The sequence below is a fragment of the Eufriesea mexicana genome, unplaced genomic scaffold (genome assembly GCF_001483705.2).
Source record: "Eufriesea mexicana isolate 0111107269 unplaced genomic scaffold, ASM148370v2 scaffold1523, whole genome shotgun sequence".
In the NCBI taxonomy this organism is placed as follows: domain Eukaryota; kingdom Metazoa; phylum Arthropoda; class Insecta; order Hymenoptera; family Apidae; genus Eufriesea; species Eufriesea mexicana.
In genome coordinates this window covers 956286-966505 of record NW_016909723.1, presented here as the reverse complement: position 1 = coordinate 966505, position 10220 = coordinate 956286, and positions in this window count along the sequence as shown.

Sequence of the window (10220 nt, the reverse complement as noted above, 5' to 3'; positions counted from 1 at the left end):
AAAGTTACTTTTCCGCTGTAATAACTAAAAATTTGTTATTTTTTTAAATTTTATCGTTAATTTACGTTGTAAACTATTTGTTATCAATGATTATAATTCATTATTAACAATAAATTTATTAATTTATCAACTTTTTGTAAGTTATGAATACATTTTAACACAAATACGTCGTTTCTTTAAGTAGTAGCTAATAATTTATTGACTTCTTTTACTTTTATCGTCAATATACGTTGCAAAATATTTGTTATTAACAATAAATGTAGTAATTTATTAACTTTTTGTTAATTATAGATACATTTTCACGCAAATACGTTATAAATTCAAGTAATAGCCGATAATTTATTAATATTTTCCCCTTTATTATAAATTTACGTTGCGAACAATTTGTTATTATCAATATTAATTTGTTATTAATAATAAATTTGAAGATTTATACATTTTTTATAAATTATAACTACATTCGCATTTGCATATCATAAATTTCCATGATACGTGTATGTATAATAATACTTCATTTTAACAGAAATTCGTGCCCTTTTTAGGGAAAACTCACAAATTAATCAGATACTGATGGTGATAAAGCAATTTTGACTTCGAATTTGTTTTCAGGAAAGTCTACTATACAAGAATCATTTAATGAATATTACGGATTATCGAAAATGTTGAAATTTGTTCGACAGTATAGTTTGTAAGGCGCTTAAACCCATCAGTTCGTATCGATAACCCTTCATCGCGAAGGACATCAGCGTCTATAAGCGTATTTAATTATGCGAATGCGACTAATGATCACTTTTATTCCTACTTGTAACTCTTTCTCCTGTCTATTTATTGTTCGATTGTTCGTAAATTCGAATTTCGTCGCCCTAGTTCGTGTCACATTTTAGATCCGTAATTGAAATGTCTTCATAGGAATTCGAATTGCTCAATTGCGTTTCTTCCCCAAACTTATTCTGTAAGCCAAGTGTAACGCGGAATCTTTGCACAGTTTATGTCTGTAATTTGCGCGGTCCGGACACGTTAGACTGGCAGCATGTAAAAATTGTACAAAAACGTAGCTCTCGTATGCGCACGTATATTCCGCTCTTGTTGTTTTCTCCGTGCAACTCGAATTATTCCGGAGAATTTTTAAGAGGATTTTCGTGCAGTGCGTTTGTGAGTCTACGCGTACACGGGTACAAACTCGAGCTACATATTCTTTTTGTCCGCTGCCAGAAATACACCGAAAGAATTATTTCACACAAATTCGTAGTTCTTTATAGAGAGTGCCGAGTTGATATTAGACTATGTTTTATGTTAATTTCACGGCTTTAGGTCGTCTCGCAAGGTCTTCTTATTCATACACTTGGAGACTAGAATCCTTGTTGTTTGGTATTGTTCTCATTCCTGGAATTCCAGCCCTTTCATGTTATTCTTATTTCAGGAATTTCTACCCTTCCTCGCGCGCCTGCCTTTTGATCCGGCTTTCATCGCTAAAATTTTTACGCTTTATTTTGTTCGGCATTTATGAATCTTTTATTGTTCGACGTCAATTTCGTTATTATGTAATGGTACCTCGATATTGGTAAAAGGAATATTCGTGGAAAACGGAAGTGGATTGTTTGCCATCGATAGGAATAGTTGGTCAAATGGTAATATTGGAAAACTCGTCGAAATTCGAGGCACAGGAATTGTATAGCAAGCAAAACTCTCGAGAAAGATGTTATTTAATACGTAGCTCCACTAATGAAATATTATTTAACGAGGTATATAAAGCACAATGTATCGTCATCTCGATGCTTCGATATCCCTTGTGAATTCATATCGAAATTAAATTATTATATATCAAACGCGACGACGTAAAATTATTTCTCCATTCTCATTGTCTACCAATTTTCGTTAATTCTTTCTATCCAAGCCGAAGTTACTTCTCGTCCCGTAGGATGAAACGTACAACGCTCGTTATAAAATGAATTGAAAAACGAAGAAGAAGCGAGGGAAATTTAATCGAATTTGTTTACACTGAACATGCTCGTAGTAAAAGGCAATTGGATCCTGTGTGCATGTCGTTGAAATTCCGACAGAGCCGGTTTCTCACGATATTAGCCGGCCACGTCAGCCGAACGAACGTGCTAATTGCTGTTAATTACAGTCGAAGTGGACAAGGCAGTTCCCTATTTCATTATAGGCAATAGTCGTCCAGTTTTACGGCGTGGATCGTGAGCCGTAGGGAAAATGGGGTTGGAAAAAAGTGCAGGGTGGCCGATAGGGCGAAAAGTCAATCAGAAATCGGTCGGTGACGGGGGTTGTCGGCGATGCTGGATTAACTCCAATAATCCGTCGATTGGGAAGAAAAAGGAGGCCCGTATCGGAGAGGCAAGGGTGCGATAGATAGGCAAATGATTCTGAAGCGGTTAGCAGCGCGAAATGAAATTTGGCACAGAGGCTACGTCTGATGTTCGTTCGGCTCGCTAATCGGTCGAAAGCAATTAAAAATGTTTAATCGAACGTGAGATGACGGCCTGGAGCTTTCTACTGCACGGTCGTTTGATTTCGTTTTATCTTCGACCGATGCGTATCGATTCCATAGCATTCCTTTCGATTTTTGCTTCTTCTTTACTGGAAGACCCCTTTCTTGCACATGGATCTTGATTAACTTGATTTCGAACGAGGATAGATATATTTCTCTTCGTAAATTCACTTGGCTTCTTCTTACATTCTATAATAGAACTAACTAAACCGATAAAACGACGAGATGAAAGTTCCCGTACAAAATAAAATCATCGCTTGTTTATTCGAAATATTTTATCTATGTTCGTTGTTAAGAAAGAAATTTCTCGTGCTTGGAAGATAGAGTTACTCGAAGTATCCTTCTTACTTTTATACCCTCTACTAGCCAACTTCTCAGCCATGCATCGTAAATTTGATCTTTGTCTCGAGCATTGATAAAGCACGCCATCTTCGATGCATAGTTTGATTATACGCCGTCAACGCTGCCGCGCTACTCGTTTCTCTTATTTTCCCTGACGAATCGGTGTCTGGAAACTACAGTCGAAAGGTATCTCTAAAGTCACTCGAGACCAACGGTATACATGAACGGTAGACGGATATCACGTGTAAAGGTAGAAAACAAATATAGAAGAAAATAACGAACACCAGAAGACACTGCTCTCCGAGCTCGTTTAAAGTTCTAATTACTATGTGGAAACCGCGAAATTCTCGAGTCATTTGGCCCATCGTTAACTCCACGATCGTACTTCGAGCTCGTTTAAAGTTCTAATTACTATGTGGAAACCGCGAAATTCTCGAGTCATTTGGCCCATGGTTAACTCGATACCATCCACGATAGTCTTACAACGACGTGACCGTCTTAGAGTAAGAAAGTTGCTCGCAATAAGGAAGAAAGAGGAGGGACACGATAGAAAAGGAAGAAACAGCGGCAAAACGTTAATTGATCCGATCTTTCTTTCGAAGCCTTAAGTTTCGCGAAAATTTTGCATAATTGTGGCGTTGTCGCGGAGTAGCGGTGGATGAACGGCGTGGAATAGAAGAATTTTTAGAATCGCTTACCCTGGAGGTTGCACTTCATCAGCGCCGCGAGGAGCGCCGCGAGGAACGCCGCGACGCGAAGAGCGACGAGGAGAGCGCGGCATTCAGCGACAAAAGGCAGCGGCAAAAGGAAGGAAAGCAAACGAGGAGAATAAAGGAAGACTGGGAAACTACGGGAAGACGATTTCTCCGCGTCAGAAGGTCGTTTACAAGTCTCGCGTAGCCTCCGCAAAATAAAGATTTCGAGGGCCATTCAGCGACAGCCAAGTGGTCCGTATATTAACGGAGTGTTGACAGGTGTGTCTACCGAGAGAAAAAGGCCAAGATGAGCGTCGGTGACGAGGATGCAAAGCGGAAAGGCACAAAGGAGGAAGCTAGAGCCCCGTGGCAAAGTCTGCGAAAGTCGACTGGATGCGTTACTAAACCGTTGATAACGATGCAACGCGTTATACCAGAAGGATATACGGTTAATGCGAGCGAACGTTTCGATGGATTATCCACTAACGCGGATAACGCATCGATCATGGGAGATTTTTATTTGCAGATTTTTCTGCTTCTCTGCCGGCAGACGTTCGGGAAGTAATTGTGTTCGGGTGAAGGGTCGCCGAAGGGGTTGTTGGCATTGCGTATCGTTAGCGGGGAGTTCAGTTGGCCTGGCTGGCTCATTCACGGCACAGTTTCAACGCTAGGCTTTTCATTAGGGCACGTGATTGATGAGGGCCCATCGCACTGCGATATTATTTTGAGTCTGCGTGCACCTAGGCCAGCAGTCCTGAGCAAGCCCCATTATCTATCGGTCCTTTTGCCCTCCGACCTCTCTCCCTTCACCTTCCTGTCCTTTGCGTTGGCCTCGCCGCGTCTTTCTCGGCCAGCATCATCCTCGTCCCACGCTGCGCTCACTTTCGTACTCAAACCCCTTTGTTCCCGTGGGCTGTCGACGCTAATGGAAAGCACTTTTAACCGATGCTAATGGAAACGCGCCACCGGGTTACTTCTCTGGCTGCGAACCTTCGGCACGGTATCGTTGCGAAAAATTATCTCGCAGACCTATCTCGTTACGAGTGACGGACAATTTTAAAGGACTACTCGAGATCGATGATCGAGGCATACGCTATTAATGCCTTTTTACGCTCGCATTTCGATACTCGAGGGTAATACGCGGTCAATTAGCCGTGTACTCGCGCGAGCGCGCGATGTCTTCCAATTATTTTTGCACCGTGAGAGTCGCCTAGCAACCGTGACCCCCGTGGAGCAGCGCGTGTAATCTTTTCATCTTTTTAAAATCTTTTCGAAATAACGGCCTTTCGCTAAACACTTGGCGAAAGCGAGTAATTACAAGAGGATTAGGAAGAAACCTCGATAGCGTAAGAAGGTTAATCCTGTTCTTCTTGGTTAAGAAGCGTTGAAAGGGTAACTGAACGAGGTCGTGGTTGCGAGGTAGCCTTTACGTCGCATCGGTCATTGTCTCGACGTATTTTCACCTTCCCGTAGCTTGTATCCTCCGCAGGTTCCATCCTCGCGCCATGTGCCATTCCCTTCGCTTTGAGAATTTGTTTCTGTCTTATCTTAACGTCGCGTTGCAACCATCTGCTACGAACAAACCCGAGCCGAGCGTGCTCGCTACCACCATAAATTTCTATCGCGTTCAAAGACAAACAGAGTGGAATTGATCCATTCTTTGGCATCGAGGAGAAAAAGGGAGAATCTCTGGCAATCTGCGTTACGTTTTCTTTCGGTTATCTACCGACTGACGAGCAGTTTTCCCTGAAAACAATTTATCTTCATCGCGCGATCCACGCAATCTGTAGCAGCGCAAATATCGGTCGAACAAACATCCCTGGTCCGTCGAAGATTCCATCCTTTGCGGAAACGAGAGATCTGCAAGCGCTCGCGTGTACAAAAGCCGACAAACTTTTCGTCCGAGAGGAGAGAGGTTTATCTCTCAGGAGTATCGAAAGATACACTCGAAGCGTCGAAACTTTGAACTTTGAGGAATGGCAGATTAGAAATTTCATCGAGAGTGGCGCGGTCACTTGCGTCATTCGAAGCCGGCCATCGAACGATGGCGACCTAAACGAATCTCTCTCGAGTCCGAAATGGAAATCACGTTTGCCTTCCCTTAACACCGGCTCGTCTCAACGACGTGCGCCGCATTTCTCTCTGCTTTTTCGGTCGGCGCTAATTATACCAAAAAATTTGCGCCAGACCCACGAGTTTCGAGTGTCTCTTTAACTGACCTCTCCGTATAACGAACGTATCGTTGCCTCTGGTCAAAGAGCTCGGAGAGTCAGCAAAAAATTCTTTTCGGATTTCCACTGATTCGTATTATATCTATCGTTATGCCTACCCGCGCTCTGAGAAATGGAGTACCCTGCTACCGTCGATTGATTTCACCGAGTGGATCGCTTGCTTCGCCTTTACGAGACCAGGAGAATTCGTATAAAAATCCTACCATACGTATGCGCCTCTTTCGTTTCCCGATCCAGCGTATCGCCGAGATTTCCTTCGTTAACGCGATTCGTTAGACAGAGTCTAGCGAATTTTCCGAATCGCGCGATATCGAGGAACCGAGAATCTTAAAGCCACGGGCAAAGAGAAGAGCTACGCTTGCACGAAGCATGGAACACACGGAAATCCTTATCAAAGTGGATTTTTCGTGGGTAATCGACTGTATGATTTATCGCAACCAAAGGGTCTACTTTCATTTCCGGACCGGTCCAATCCTACCCGACCCTTCCACGACTCAATTGAATTCTCCTATGTGAACCGGTACATTCCGCTCTATGATCGAACGATACATTTGCGTAATATACTGTACAAACTCGGTCGATTCGGGAATCGAAGAGAGAGAGAGAGAGATAGAGAGAGGGAGAGAGAGAGAGAGGAAGAAGCACGGAGGAAGTTAGGGAAGAATTTCTCGGTTCGAACGATACATTTGCGTAATATACTGTACAAACTCGGTCGATTCGGGAATCGAAGAGAGAGAAAGAGAGAGAGAGAGAGAGAGAGAGAGAGAGAGAGAGGAAGAAGCACGAAGGAAGTTAGGGAAGAATTTCTCGATATCGTCCTCGTTTGAGGACGGAGATTTTTTCGACGTTCCCGTACGATTTCGAAGGAAAAGCGGTTCCGGATGACCATCCGTCGTTCGATTAGTTTCGTTTCGTTTCGAATGGACCCCGGAAGCATTCTGGATGACCAAAGTTTTTTCCGTGACCCTGTTGCCGTTCGGTTCGCCACCGTGAAACAAGTACGGATTGTAAATCCGGCGTGAGTTATCGCCGCGTTTCGATCAAAACTGTGAAACTGCAGTTTCAGGCCGAGCACGTTAAATTTTTCACTGGAAGTTCTTCCGGTTACATCGGCTTGCTGTTCCGTGAAAAATAGTTCCATTTTGTGGATGTCGTTTTTCCGTGGCTCGCCGTACATATGTATCGAACGCAGTTTGCTTCCACGTCTCATCTGCTAATAGCATTCGGCAACGTTCGCAACAGCCCGCCAACAATTTTCGAACGCTTTCCTTCTACTCGCAGTTTCCTGCGCGCAGTTTCTTACCCGTGTCGCGTGCAACGTCAGCGAAGAAACATTAGACGATGAAAAGACGTCGGTTTGAACATCGGACAGGATCGACGATAATATTTCTTCGTAATATTCGTGACAGCGCTGTGTCAACCGGAGATACGAACGGCGACAATGAAGGATACTCTGGATATGGCTACGACGATAAGTTCGACGTCGATTTTTCACCGCGACGACACGGCCAGAAGTCGAAGCTCTTAACGCGTTCACGTGGAAGTCGAAATGTCCACCGGATCTGGGAAAGCCTCGAAAAGTCTCCAAGTACCAACTGAAAAGTATGAGGTTAGAGGTTCTTAACGGAGTCACGGGCCGCAACTCTTCAAGAAGAAGCGAAGTGAAGGCGTGTCTCGTTGAATTCCCGACTTCCTGCATCTTTTTAACTTTTCCTCCCTGTCTTTCCTTCTTCTCTCCTTTTCCTCTCGATCCTCTATTTTTTTACGCTTTTACATCTGTATCGGCATGGCGTCGTTTTTCGATACCTATCGAGATTCCTCGCGTCGTTCGTCTTCCGTCCAATCGTCGATATTCGAAACGCACCGGGTTACGGATCGTCTTTAAATTGGACGGAAGATTAGAGAAACGGGTGAAACGATGTTCATCGCCGGAAGAATAACTCAGGTGGGAAACTAGTGTCGGTGAACAGAGCTGCCTACACGGGGTATCGACGAAAAGACGGATGCTCGCCTCGATCGAATGGCCAACGCGAACGTACATATTTCAACCTATGCATGCCTTGCTCTTGCGTTATCTCTTGAATTTGATATCGGATATGCCAACGACATACATGACCGAATATCACCCGTCGTATTTGCGAACGTTGAAACATCGCGGAAGGAAGAAAGACCCACGCTCGTTCCTCTCGGCGCTAGACGAGTATTCGAAACGCTCGAGTTGGTTTATGTCGCGAAAACAACTCGAACGTTACTGATTTTTATCGTCAAAGACGCTCCTTAAAGAGCTCGATGAAACAGATATTTCAAATTTTATATCCACCGGTTTAATTCGACCATACGAACGGAAATTACCTGTGAAAAATGTGATGGCTCGTAACGATCGAATCGCTTTTAAACCGTGATAGTACTTTGAAGATACCTGTTGGAACTAACTGCGGTCTCCTGGTCCAAGAGCCTCGATTTCCGTCTCCTCCTCTTATGCATCAGCCTCGAACTAGATCAATTCCATATCCCAGAGAAAACCGTTTCTCTGGATTTTACTACGTTTTACTTCTCGTCTCGATTTATGTATCTCATTCCGTCACCGATAGATTCTCGCCAACCCGGCCTTCCAACCCGTAATAGTTTCTTCCCAGTTTTCCATATATAAACGATCTCTCTTTCCGTGCTAGCTCCCGACATCTAGAAACTTTTAATTTCCAATCGAAAACGATGGCGATTCGAAAACATTTCGGTGGTAATAATTCCGAACTAACGACCGTCGCAAGCGTCTTTCGGCGCTTCTTTAAATATCCATCGTTTCCCGTGTATTTTCTAAAAGCGAGTCGGAATTTTTGGCGTTCCGCGTACAGAACCCGTCGCTTCCGAAAATTCTTAAAAGCCATAGTTGGCAAGTTTTAAGGTATAACGCGGTCGTGAGACGGTGTTTCGCGAATGCCACCGCAACCACCGTCACCATTTACTCTTTGGTAAGTTTCCAAACTCGAAACTTTTACGAGACCCGCGTATAGGCGGTGAGCCGTATGCACACGCCGCACACTCGCTCCTTCTTCATCATCTTACTCGCGGTTACACACCTCGACAAACACGGGAAAACTCGGCGCGCCATTAGAAAAATGCGGCAGTTCGAGTTTCTACTCTGCTAAAAATCTCCGCTCCTCCCTCTACGCCCTTCGTCTTCTCTTCCTGCATCCAGTTACCATCCCGTTCGCCCCTTTTCTCACCTCGGCAGGGAGACGAACTGTCTTTCTTATTGCGATCGGTACTTCTACGCGAGAAGGAACAAGTTCCTCGACAAAGGGGAGGATAATGGTTTCAGGAACGAAACTCGGTGAACGAACAGCGAATTCGCCTGCTCCATAATGGACTAGAACTCGTGTCCCAAGAGCGAGATCATTTTTCATGACCCGCATGAGAGGAAGGATAAACAGAAATTCCGAATTAAGGTTATCTCGTTCTCGAGAATCCATACGATTTGCATTGCTCGTCCAAATTAGTACTTAGAGCCGAGTTAATGTATAATCAAAGACTCGCTGAAACACACAGGAGGGTCGGGCGTAGACGTTGTTACAGGGTAGCGTAAATTCATTACGCCACTCTTCGTTCTTTGCCGCCCGAGCCACCGAGATTTCTCACTGAAATTCCTGTCCGCAACTTCCCTTATTCGGAGAACCGTAGTCGGATTTAATCCCGACATTCAATTCGGCCAATCTGCATAAATCTAGTCTCGGTCATGTCTGCGAACCGTTGGTGTCGATCGAGACCGCTAATGTCTGATGTACAATTTGTACGCCGCACGCTGTCGCATTTGAAGCGACACGCCGGATATTTCGGAAAACTCTTTGAAAATTTCCTCCGGTATTTTTTCGCCGTTCCCTCGCAACCCTCGATGGATCACGACGAACCCTCGATCGATTCGTTCCATACGTTTCGTCTCGTTGACGAAGATTATAATGGACGGTGGACTTTGATACACTTACACTGTCTGAGAGCTGGTAATTGAAGCGGGGGAAACCCATAATCGGATTACAGCTCGAGAGAACAGTAATCCGAGGTCCCGAGCAATTAAATTTCTTCCGTAACTCGTATGTCACTGGCAGGTCTCCAAAATACAGCAGACAGGCTATTCGCGTAGGGACGAACGGTACTTCGTATACGCGTAAGAACGTCGGGAATATGGATGACGGTTGGAGAGAGGAGTCCGCGATTCGCGTGGATGCTTGAAATTTCCGGAACAATGTTTCCCTTCTGTCCATCGTGCACGGTTACCGTCCTTTTTACCGTGGTCGATCGAACCACTTCGTAGCCTTCTCTCCGGAGACTGCTCAGCGGATAATGGAACTTCGATGAGAGTTTTTCGCGTAATTCGGAAGCATCGGCGTAAGAAACGATAGACGCAAACGTATGAAAAATGTTTCGCGGAGCTTCGCTACGCGTTTACCGCTC